A 13495-nucleotide genomic window follows, 5' to 3' on the forward strand; every position below is an offset into this window, starting at 1 on the left:
TAACATCAGTGTGTATGGATTTAATTTGCACACATCAGTTGCTTGCTCATTTCTACTACCAACATTGGCGGTTTTGAGGAAGGCTTTAATAATCATATTTTGGAACCATTCCTAAAGGACTGTATTAGGAATTGTCTTATAGGATTGTCTTGTAGACCTTTTTTCTGAACGCGGAAGTCACGCCTGACTAAATTTTTAGCATTTCCGGTCTTCTATGTCTCATGTCAAAGTAGCGTATAATCCGAGCTGTTAATCTAATGTTAAACCTATAAAAAAATTTTAAAAAGCACATGGCTCCCTAGCACCATCACTTTGCCATGTCGCAATGACCGTCATTTGTCAGTGCCTCAATTTAGGTTTAAACTTTATTGTAAAACAATCGTTGTTGAAGAATAAAAAACTGTTACAAATTATTGTCCTATTTTTCTTACAAAAAAAGAAACAAGAGTAATAATAATAGTCGGGTATACGTACATACAAAGATACCTCTGAATATACACTGTAAAAATGTTGGCTTGTTTTTTTAACTGTAGTGAATTTTACAGGAGACTCATCTCATTTTAACTTGGCCCACCTAGGGACGCCAATTATGTAAGTGAGTTCTGCTTTAAAATTCACTACATAAATTGGCGTCCCTGGGTTTTTATGTTACTTTTTTTTTTTTTTTTTTTTTTTTTTATACTTAATTTTTATTCTTTTTTAAGGATTGAAAAAAAAAAAAATGAAAAAGAACAGAAAAAAGAACAATATCAGAACATTTGACTGGTCACCTTTACAACTTTACATATAAAGACATACTTATCCATCAGCATACAGATCAAGAAGACATATACACAATCCATTTATCCCAGTATTGCAAATATTTGTCCATTCGAAGTTGTAAAGATAGTGTTATCCTCTCCATATTTTGGATATTGTTAACTATTTCGAGCCACTCCGATTTTGTAGGGGGTTCAGTCTGTAGCCATTTTCGTGTGATGGCTTTCTTACTGGCAGCCAAAAGTATCTTTAATAAATATTTATCTTCCACTAATAGACTCGATGGCAAGTTACCCAAGTAAATTGTAGAGAAATTATAAGTTATTTCATCACCAAATATATTATTCATCACTTGATTTACTTCTTGCCAATATGGTTGAACGATTGGGCAGCCCCAAAATATATGGAAGTGGTCTGCCAATGGTTCCCCACACTTCCTCCAACACAACCCCTCAGCTTGCCTACCAGTATGTCTAAGTTTTAATTTGGGAGTTATGAAATATCTAATAAAATTTCTCCAACAGAAATCCCGCCATATTCCAGAACTGGTAGATGTAGCCTGAGCAGAACAGATATTCGCCCATTCTTCCTCTGAGATAGTTTGGGATGCTTCTCTCTCCCATTTTAATCTAATCTCATTTGTTGAATGTTCATTAGTGGATTGAATTGACGTGTATAACCTTGATATCATATTTTTGTTGTCTTTATGTTTATAAATGTTAATGAATATATCAATTATATTGGATTCATGTTTCTCCAAACATCTTATCATATTATTAAAATAGGTCCGTGTTTGTAGGTATCTAAAAAAATCACATTTTTCTAGACCGTATGTTTCCGAAATTTTCTGAAAACTTTCTAGTTCTCCCATTGAAGAGATTGAGCTGTATGTTGTGATGCCCATCCTATACCAAGCTTGAAACCTCATGTCAATCTTCGCTGGTTTAAAGTCAGGGTCAAAAGCTACCCATCTCAGTAATCTGGATTGTCTTTCCAGAAGCGGAAATTTACATTCTTTAAACCAAATTCTAAAGGGGACTCTAGTCCACTGATTTAGGGTATTTTTGAAGTGTTTAAAGAGAACCTTACAGCCCAGTAATGCTTGCAATGGTACAGGTATCTGTGAGGTTTCCAGATCCTTCCATTTTGCAACATATTTTAAATTGCAACAATATGTCAAGGGTCTTAACTGGGCCGCTTTATAATAATCAAATAAGCAAGGGAGTGCTCTCCCCCCTTTCTCTTTAGTTAGTTGTAATGTTTTAAATTTAATTCTTGGTCTTCTACCCGCCCAAATAAATCTTGAAATCAGTTTATCCCATTCTCTAAATTGTTTTAATGGAACCTCAACTGGCAAGGATTGGAAGAGATATAGGAGTCGTGGGAGTATATTCATTTTTATTGTGTCTATTCTGTTATGCATCTCTAAAGGCAGTTGAGACCATCTATCTATATCGGATTTAATGCTCTTGTTTATAGGACAATAATTGTTATCAAATAATTTAGTGATATCTTTAGTTATTAAAATCCCTAGGTATTTAATACTTGTGGAGTTCCAGTTAAATTTAAAATTATCCCGAATTTCCTTCTGAGGGGAATAATTAAAACTTAAAATTTGTGTTTTTTGGACATTTAATCTATATCCAGAGTATGTGCCAAATTTTTGTAGACTTGACATCAATATAGGAATGCTGACTTCTGGGTTCGTAACAAACAAAAGAACATCATCAGCATACAGGCAAATCTTTTGTTCTAAACCTCTAATTGTTATTCCCTTGATATTCTGTTCATCTCTTATAGACTGTGCTATGGGCTCGATAAACAAAGCAAACAAGGCAGGGCTGAGAGGACAGCCTTGACGGCATCCTCTCTCCAATCTAAAACTCTGACTAAGGTGGCCATTGATCCTAATTCTAGCACTTGGTGAGGAATATAAAATTTTAATACATCTAATAAACTCATCTTTAAAGCCAAATCGTCTCATTGTCAAATATAAATACTCCCATCTGACTGAGTCAAATGCCTTTTCGGCGTCTAGACTAAGTATCACAGCTTTGGTATTTTCTTTAGTAACATGATCAATTACATGCAGCACCCGCCTAATATTATCCTGCGTTTGTCTATCGAGTACAAATCCCGTCTGGTCTAAGTCCACTAGTTCTGGCACTATATCCTCCAATCTTTTAGCTAATATTGATGCGTACAATTTGTAATCCATGTTTAATACAGAAATTGGCCTAAATGCACTACACTCCTTTTTGTCTTTGCCCTCTTTAGGAATTACTGAGATTATTGCCTCGCTCCATGTTCTTGGTGGTTCACCTCCTTGAAACATATAATTAAAACAATCGAGGAGCATGGGAGTTAATTGATCTTTGAAAGCCTTGTACCATTCGGCTGGGAATCCATCTGATCCTGGTGTTTTATTTACTTTGAGTTTTGAAATTGCCTTCCCTATTTCCTCTGCTGTAATCCCTGCCATAAGGGCTTCATTTTGTACTTCGCCTATGGATGGTAAATCTAGCGATTCTAAGAAAGAACTTATTTCTGTAAAGCTGGTTGTATTTGTTTCACTATATAGATTTCTATAATAATTTTCAAAGATGTTGTGAATATCCTCTGGTTTATGGCAAATTTTTTTGGTTCTAGGATCTCTGATTTCAGATATAACACTTTCTGCCTGCTGCTTTCTTAACCTCCACGACAGTAATTTCAAGGCCTTTGGGCCAATTTCATAATAGCGCTGTCTGGCAAATTTAGCTTTTTTCTCCAATTCTTCCTCATATAATTTGTTTATCTCCTTCTTAACTTTGTTTAATTGATTTAGCACATGAACTTTCTTTGTCTCAACATGCTCTCTTTCCAGGGCCTTCAGATTTTCTTGCAAGTCAAATAGCTTTTTGCATTTTTCTTTTTTCCTTTGTGAAGAGAAGGCTATGAGTTTACCTCTAATTACTGATTTTGAAGCATCCCATAAAATACTTGGCGAAACTTCCCCATTATTATTATTATCAAAATAGTCCTTTATTTCTTTTTGGATATATTCTTTGCATGTACTATCATTCAGAATACTTGTATTAAGTCTCCATATTGATTCTCTCTTTTTGTTGTCTAGATGCATAGTCAAATAGACAGGCGAGTGGTCAGAGATATCTCTGGAACCTATCTTACAGTCTGATAGCCTGTATCTCTCTGATTTATAAATAAAAAAATAATCAATTCTTGAATAGGTGGTTTGACTGCCTGAATAAAATGTGAATTGCTTATCTGTTGGATGAAACTCCCTCCATATGTCAACCAATCCCAACTCCATCAGCATTTTCTTTGTTATCCTTGCTCTGGGAGTTAGCCTCTTTAGAACATTAGAAGAATCAAGCTTAGGTTGCAGCTGAGTATTCCAATCCCCTCCACATATTAAAATTCCAGATGCCTCAGAGGCTATTAATTGAAAGATTTCTCTAATACACGAATTGTCCTGTTCAGGGGGGACATACACATTAACTAACGTAACTTCTTTTTGGTCTAAAAGACCCCTAACTAAAATATAACGACCCTCTTTATCTGCAATTTCAGCGGTCAGTTGAAAATTCACCCTGTTAGAAATTAGTATTGCTACCCCTCTTCGGTTTCCTTTCTTATGTGATGAGTAAAACACATTCTTAAACCCTTTCTGTTTTAGTTTTTCATGTTCTGTTTTGTTAAGGTGGGTCTCCTGCCAAAATATGACATGTAGTTTTTCCCTTTTCATTTTTGCGATAGCCTTACTTCTCTTAATTGGATTGTGTAAGCCATTTACATTAAGAGTAATCACCTTATATTCCTGAAAATGCATTTAGATGTAAATTGAAACATTGTATATAAGGTACAAAGTATCGGTGACCAAGTCTGAACAATAGCTGAACTATAGAACAGGACCAGAACATCACAATCAAAAAATAACCGATAAAGCAAAAAACACAAAAGGACCTCCATCATGAAGTAATATACACTTCTTAGTGTTGGGGAACCGTCCAGCTAGGAGAGCCGGAGCCCCTCTGTAGTGCAACCTGTAGCGCCCTCTAGGGTGTTTTGTGTGCACTTACGAATGTCAAAGTCTTTCCCGTATTTGTCGGTCAGCAACCTTAAGACTATAGGGCTATTCTAATCAGTCGCGAATCAAGAATTTAAATATAAGTAAACACGTTGTTAACACTTACGTTCAATAAGTGAAATAAAATACGAAGATGAGTAAAATAGTCTAACAGTCAAAATAGAGACTTTAAAGTCGTTCACAATAAAGGCATTCGATGTTGTCCCATCGCACAACTTAAACCAACCAAGACAAATAACTGTCATGTTTGTCCAGTATTTTTTAATCACTTGTAGGTAGTTTATCTCCTAGTCATTTTACCTCCGCGTCTATCTTGGGCGGTGAAAGCTTCGAAGCCTTTCTTTAATCCAATCTTGACGGGACTGACGATTTGCCGATCTCGTTGCTCGCTGCCAGCCGTTCTTCCGTACTTTTTCCAGAACCTCAGCTTCTGCTGTATTCCCGTGGTCGATCTGGAATCCCCTTTTCTTCAGATCCTCTGCAGCTTCGTCCGCGCTTTCATAGGTAACCGGGCCGCTCTCAAAGAAGACTCGTAATTTCGCTGGTGGTGGAGTTTGAAACCGTATTCCTTTACTTTTGAGAATCCTCCTGATCTGCGTATACGCTTTTCTTTTTGCCAAAGTCTCTGCAGGATAGTCGTGATCAAAATAGATCCTTCTATCTCTGTGGAAAATTTCCCTCTTTTTCCACGCAGCCCGCAGCACCGTTTCTTTAACTTTGAACTCTTGGAAATACACAATCACCGACCTTGGCTGTGCCTCGCTGGGTGGGCGAGGGCCGAGCGCTCTGTGGCATCTTTGTATACCCAGATCTGGCGTTATCCCAACAAGATCCAGCTCATCCTTAAGAAAACATTCAATGAACTGAAAAATGTCGTTGTTTTCAGCGCCCTCCGCAATACCATATATGCGAAGATTATTACGCCTTGAACGTGCTTCTAAATCCGTTAACTTCGTCTGTAGCTTTTCCTGCGCCTGTAATGACTGGTCCAAAGCCTCCCTAAAGTCCGCGGACCACTCTTCAGTCTCGGTTATCCTGGTCTCGACCTCGCTCACTCTGTCGTTCGTAGCTTTTAGGTCGGTGGTGATTTCGCTGAGCTTCTGGTAGATTTCCTGTCTTATGTCCGTTAATTCCTTTTTCAGATCGTCTCGGAAGTTATTCAGGTCAGACTTCATGCTCATCGCCATCAGCTTTATGTCTGCGCGGATGACAGAAACGCTATCTTCCAATCCCGCGGCTATTGGCTTCAAGTTTTCACCACGGCCGCCATCACACTCGCCTTGTTCCTCGACGGCTAGGCCCTCTATCGCAACTTTATCACTCTTCTCCACTTTTCCGAACAATTTTCCTTTGCCCTTCTTATGCTTCTCCCCTTCCATCGTCAATTTGATCAAAAAATAACCCTTACTTTCATTTAAGATGGGGAAATATACTCCGACCAAACGGGAGTGCAAAATTAAGCGGCCATGCGCTTTAACTCACCACCGGAAGTCTTCTCGGCGTCCCTGGGTTTTTGTCCCAAAGGTCTCTTCTTGCCCTCTAAGAGGTGTCTGGCAGTTGTCCTGGCATCCTTATCTGATGGCGTTGGACAGTTTGCTTATGTTAGTCCACCAAGATCCAATCAAAATGTAGCAAACATTTGTCCGCTATTGTGGCCAGGGAGGGGCCCTCGCCATAAACTGGGCCCTGGAATGCGTGGTCCACTACATCCCCCCTGATCGGCTTGATCGAGGACCTGAAGTCGTTGATCTGGGCGATGCACTAAAAGGAACAGCAGGAACAAACACACACACCTCACCTCCTCCATCTGACCATTGGCATTCAAGTACAATTTGGCTCAATATGTTATATATAGAGCTAAATTAACTAAATGAAAGGGTCATTAGAATCATTTCTAAACAAGTTAGAAGTATTCTAGAGAAGGTTCCTATAGGTGTAAGGAAAAGTTGTCCTAAAGATAATTTAAAGGCTATGTTTAAGATCTCTAAAGAAGTATCAAGGTAAGAGTAAACATCAAAACTGTTTGGGCAGATTTAGCAGGAAACCAATTCCTTAAATGTCTGGATTGACATAATTTGGTATGGCACTCTTGAAGCTGTAAGCTACGTGCACCTGCAATGTTTACATAGTTCCTTGCAATGCCTGAATAGAGAATCCTCAACTTGTTCGCTTGGTACCACAAATGACAAGATTGTTTATATTGTCTAATTATTGGGAGCAAAGCTCACTCAAATCATAAGTATATATTGCATTAATATACAGACCAATTAATGAGAGTGGTCATGTTGTATGACATTCATTATCCTGGCTACCCAGTGAATGGTGCGACTCAAGGGGCTGTATATTGACCAGCAGTCGAGGTTGTAAATTTGAGTGTCCTGTCTAAAATCTGCAGCTGCCTCTAGAGGGCTGCCTCACAGGTCCAATCAAACTATACCTCTCTTCGGAAGGATGCCTTATAAGGGAGATTGGTTAGAACTGACAACAACAAATTAGAACAACACTGACTGTGATCTGCAATGTTTTACTTTACATGTGGGAAGTAAACTAGTTGATCAGTAGTCTCATAGGGGCTTGACCCCCCTTTACCTGACATCCAAAGGGATTGTCATGGGCATATAAAATTATAACCTTGTAGGTTATAACACTTACTGAAAAGTCTAAACTAGAAACAAACTGAAGTGGAAAGTAAAGAACCCTTCTTTGGTTGAAGGTGATGTCTTGTGTGATACAAGGACTGGGTGTCTGCTGACACGGATAGACCTTGTTCAACTATGGGGTACCCCCCCTTTCCCCATGTCTCTTGTCAACACTCTGATGTTAGGTGGAGGGGGAGGGGCCCCGACCTGGTTATGCTGAGAAGACCAGGTGTCTGTCAGTGGAGGTATTCTCCTCTGACTTGAGGTCTTTGAGGGCTTTACGAAGTAGGTGCTGGATCTCTGCTAAGTTCTCAGCATCCTTACTATCAGTTCCTCTAGATTTCCTACTTCTGTAATTACTACAATGTTTGTGGCCATTCTCATAGCCATCTCTACCCTTCTTCTGTCTTTGCTCTCTGTCCTCCCACTGCCTGCTCTCCTTTCTGGGGGCATGTCTGTGATTGTTATGTCCCCTGTAACCTGAGAACCTAGGGCTCTGGCTGTTCTGCTGGAGATTGCTGGAATGGACAAACCTGTTCCTGGGAAGTTCTGACACTTCCATTTGCAGGGGAGCCTTACAGTCATTTCCTGGTTCGAGCACAGATGTATCTGGCTCTCTGTCTTTCCTGTTTGTGCCTACCCTCTCACTGTCCCATGCTCGCACTGCAAGCTGTCTCAGTTCTCCTGCAGACATACGGTCAACATCTACCAGAAGTATGAGTGGTTTTCTAACAGTTGGGTATAGATTACTCACAAACAAACTCTTAAACATGACATCCTCCTCTGCCCTGGGGTCATCTCTGCCAGCAAAATACATTTTCCTCAAGCGCTCATAGTACTCTCTGGGAGATTCATGACGGCCTTGCTTGATTCGGAAAGCTGAGAAACGAGAGGCAGATGGGTTCTGATACAGAGTATACTCTGACAGAAGGGCTTTACACAATTCGTCATAATTGTTAGCGATAGCTGGGCTCTGTCTATCTATGAAACCATGGACGGTTCGTGTGGTGGTCTTTCTCAGAAGAAAGACTTTGTCAGCCATACTTGCCTCAGGGAAGTATGTCAAAGCTGCATTAACATCCTTCAAATACAACTCTATGTTGTTATCCGAAGTCTCAGGGTTAAACACATCTATGTCACGTGCTAATTCTCTAAGAATATGCAGGCGGCTGTCTCTAGATGGCTGTGTGCTAGGAGACTCAGGTAAGGAATAGCTAGCTTTTCTACCTAGGGTGGAGTTAGAAGCTGCATTATAGGAGTGAGTGAAATCAGCACTCATGGCGAGGCTGTTAGAGGCTGTAAAATTACCATTTTTCTGGTAAGACTGTCCCTGTGAAAGATTATTCACCAGGGGTTCCCTCACAGCTGAACTGGTGGAGTGGGTATGCACCTTCTGTGGTTCAGGTTGCTTGTGGGGGAGGTGCCTGCGTTTTTCCAATTCACTCATCCTTGTTCCTATTACTTCACATCTCTGTTCTGCAGTGCCATCTTTATTTGCTAACACAGATGTTCTAGCTGAAGCTTCAGCTCGTACTCTACTCAACTGTTCCCTATGCTGGACTTGAGTAACGTTTTAGTTAGAAGATTGTTGCGTGAGCAGATCACAATTCTTGCGTCTAATTTCTTGTTGCCTTTTCAGCTCAGAAATTTCAAGCAATGCTGACCTTAACTCAGCTTTGGTCTCACTCAGATTAGTATTTACTGCACTTAATCTCTCTGTCTGTACTGACATGTCTTTATGGGAATGGGTCAACTCTGTTTGCAGAGTGGCCACGTCAGTTTTCAGCTTTTTCAGCTCTACTTCCTGACAATCAGTAAAAGACTGTAAGAACTTAGTATCTGAAGACAATCTGCATACTTTAGCTCTTAACTTCAAATTGTCCTTACGCAACTCAGCCAACTCGTTTTTGAGTTCCTGAAACTTTAAATCCCTATCTTTATCCTGGTCATGGGCAAGGGTTAATTTGTCTATGGCCTGGTTTGGTTGGATAGGCCAGTTTAGTGCTAGGCTGGACAGAAGCTTTATTAGTGAAGCGCCCTTTAAGGCCTGGTTCACTGCTTCAGTGGTCAAGTCAGCCATATTTATTTAGTATATAAATACTTGTGTGTATGTATATAATAAATAAATACACCACCTGTATTAGTTAGCTCTTAAAGTTCACCACAAGTGTGAGTAGCTCTGAGCTATTAGGACAACGAATGTCACACACAGACAAGGGGTGCGAATTCTAGCATGCGTCTATAAATTGTCAGAGGGCGTTACCCTTACCTGACAGGATCACATAAAAAAAGAATTCTAGAAACTATAATAGACTTACAAGGTGGAAACTCTATGCTATATTTCTAGTAGCAATTAGTTATAATCAACAATTACAACTGGGCTAACAACAATTTTGGGAAAAATATCTGCAAGTTCTATGCAGCAATAAAAATCACAATTCTATACACTTTGCAACAAATCCTATTCATAAATTGTACCAAAGTTGAGCAGGGAAACTATCAATCAGGCTTAGAGGAAAACACTCTTGCTATGCAATTGGGTTTTGACTCAGTGAAAGACTTAGTTGCCTGCTAAAGTTACTTCTATTGTTATCTTTAGTGTATTGACTTGAGTTGATAAAACAGGAGGCTCATTTCATTCTAAGCTAGCCCACCCAGGGACGCCAATTTATGTAGTGAATTTTACAGGAGACTCAACTCATTTTAACTTGGCCCACATAGGGATGCCAATTATGTAGTGAGTTCACTAACACTTTATGTAGTGAGAGACACTAACAGACACAACCTTTCTGAGCCCACTGTCCAGAGAGACAGAAACAGATGCTCCACACTCCAAGTCTCCAGCTGTGAGGCAGCAGCAGATGCGACCACGTTCTGTCTGTGAAGAAAGAGATATTTTCCACGTTCAGAGTCTTCGTCCAGCGAGGCAACAACAGATGCAGCACGTCCTAAGTCTCCATCCGAGAGAGACAAAGCGGATTGAACAAGTTCTGAGTCTCTAGCCCAGAGAGGCAGAAGACCAACAGACATTTGCAACAAGGTTGAGCTCCAGCAAGCAAACCTTCACTTCAGGTACCTTTGCTTGCGTGTTCCAAGCTAAGGGCCTTCAGCACCTACACCAGGGCCACATCTGCGTGTTCCAGATCTTAGGACCCTTTGGTGCTCCAGGAGAACAGCATCCTACAGCGCTTCATGCTCAAGGCTGTCGAAACGGATTCCTGCTCCTTTTCCCACTGACTGCTCCCAGCACAACCAGTGGAAGAATTCACCGCTACCGGACTGCTCAATCAACCACAGAGAACGTAAATATCACTTCCAATCCTCTTCCAGAGACCTTGGCATTGTTGTGTACTATCAGTATATGATTTTTCTAATTTACATTAGATATTGTATAGCTGATTGCAGTTGATAACAAATAATAGCTCATTTATTTGTTTGATGCAAAATAAGGTTCTTCACCTTATTTGTTTCAGAGTAGCAAAAGTTTATCTTTCCATAAGATAACATAGCTATGACATAGTAACACCCAACTGAATCACATTTTATGCATCTTATGCACTTTATTCCTTTTGCATTTATTGTATTCATTTAATAGTTGATTACTCTTGTCTATCATTCGTTAATAAATTTATTTTATTACACTTGTGTCTTCCTTGTGTTGATAATACAGTGAGAGGTTCTACAAGCTAGATATCCCACCAATCTTTCTTATGTGATGTACTCATAACCGCACATTAAGTGACATGTGATCCAAGAATCATAACGTCATCGGTGATACGAGTACCCATCACTATACTATTTCGCCTTCCTAGTGGGCGAAAGCAGAACTCACTACATAATTGGCATCCCTATGTGGGCCAAGTTAAAATGAGTTGAGTCTCCTGTAAAATTCACTACATAACCCAACTGCTGGGTTAAGCCTGTTGGGTCATTTATTTGGGTTGTTTTATGCCTCGTTTCCACTGAGTGGTACGGTACAGTACGGTACAGTACGGTACGGGTCGGGTCGGAAAACCATGAATTGGCTAGCGTTTCCACTGCCGACAGTACCCTTACTTGATAGGCGTGGTGTATGCCGGAAAGTAGTGATAACGTCACTTGATAGACGTGGTGTATGACGGAAAGTAGCTTGACGTCATTCTCGCGCAAAGAAGAAAGCTAAGACCGCAAACATCAATGGAGGACATTCGCGAGTTATGTTTCGCGGTGGCATTGTTTTGCAAGGTGTTGTGTGTGTTTTAAAAATGGCGCCTCTTGTGTTGCGTTGTCGTTCTGTAGCACGCGCAAGTGACGATTCTCTGTCAACCAATCAACGCTCTGCAGTGAGTCTAGCTCCACCCTTTAGTACCGTTCCACTGTGCTAGGTACCACAACGGAAGGGTACCCAAAAAGTGGTACGGTACAGTTCGGCATTTTGGTACCATTCACAACTTTTGATAGTGGAAACGCAAATAAATGCGTACCGTTCCGTTCCGTACCGTACCGTACCGCTCAGTGGAAACGAGGCATTACTCAGTGTTGGATTGTTTTTGTGTAACCCAACATTGGGTTACTGATTTTATCCAATCAAGTGACAGTTAAGAGAGTAAGCCACTCCCCCTACTCGACTAGCCAAGCGCTACCTTTGGGGCCATTTTGAATCACCTAAGGAACAACCGTCCTTCAGCGACGACAGAAAAGGTATGTTTGTGGGTTTTTAATGTATGAAACTAATACTGTACATCAACAAATGCTAAAATATACCAAATTTGGCGTTTCACATTACATTAACAGTATTAAAAAGTATAATCTATTTCGGTTCGTTTTGGTTTGCTAATCGGTAAAGGTATGCCTGTTGTAATTACGTTACAGCCTTTTCCTGTCTAAGTTATATTCAATTTTTAATGAAAATGTCTTTTTGATCAACATTTCCTCTGGAATATGTGAATTGGTGAGTCGTGTAGTTAACGTGTCTTTATATATTATATGCAATTAGATGTTTTAGCTGATGTGAGTTAAATGCAGCATGTCTGTTCACTTCGACGTGATTCTTGTGTAAACAAAAGGTTAACGTTGCATTTGCAGGGATTTTGACTTTTTAAAACAACACTGCTTCATCAGTAACTGATCTGACAGGAATATTCAGTGTTTTAATGTGAGTAATGAGTATGTGTCAATATTGCACTGTAAAAGACCGCTTGATCCTGATTACTCGTAGCCTGCGTGTCTATTCACAGAAACTCTAACGTAACTTACTACGCAAAACTCTTATGGTGCGTTCACACCGGAAAAAACATTTGGGAAAAAACATTTGAGTTTACTCGCGCGTGACATTTTCTTCACAACAGACGCAAATTCGCGTCATGGGAGGGGCTTCTGCCACTCGTCAGCGGGAAAGTAGTTGTAAAATAGTTGAATGAGCTCAATTTGCCAGCTTTAGCTTGCTTGTAGTCTCAATATGTATGTATATGTAGGTCAAATTGAGTAAAGAGCGTTTTTTAAAACTAACCAGATTGTCCGACCACTTCACTCACTTTCTTCCTAGCCAAATCCTTTTTATTCCTGTTTATACAGAAGTCCAAAGATGTATTGTACAGCTCCGAGTAACCACAGACAGCAACGGTGATTTTGTCCTCCATTGTTGTTTCGGGATTTCTGCCTCCGTCACTACTAGAGCAAGCTCCTGATTGGTTAATGCGGCTCGAATTTTCGCCAAAGTTCAGATTTTTGAACTCCTGCGAATGGCGTGGCAATCGCTTGAAACGCTCAATACGCGCCGCTGGACGGCTATTCGCGTCTTTGCATTGACTTAACATGTAAATCACTAGCGCTTGCCGCTTCATTCGCATCCGGTGTGAACGCACCGTTATCCAATCACAGAGCTGTAGGCGTTTACTTCAAAGTCTTCAATGTAAGACGCCCATTAAAATCGATCGTTTCTGGAGCCTACCTCAAAACCAGGGTATAAAATAACATATAACTTATTGTTTCTTATGAATTTTTTATGTAAAAACCACACAAATATCAT

At 40.1% G+C, this 13495-nt stretch overlaps 1 protein-coding gene across 1 annotated transcript in view; it reads left to right on the top strand.

The window, feature by feature from the left end:
* LOC141338793 (uncharacterized) overlaps positions 1 to 13495 on the top strand; it is a 203415-nt gene that overhangs the window by 4867 nt on the left and 185053 nt on the right. The window lies entirely within an intron of this gene.

The sequence above is a fragment of the Garra rufa genome, chromosome 1 (genome assembly GCF_049309525.1).
Source record: "Garra rufa chromosome 1, GarRuf1.0, whole genome shotgun sequence".
In the NCBI taxonomy this organism is placed as follows: domain Eukaryota; kingdom Metazoa; phylum Chordata; class Actinopteri; order Cypriniformes; family Cyprinidae; genus Garra; species Garra rufa.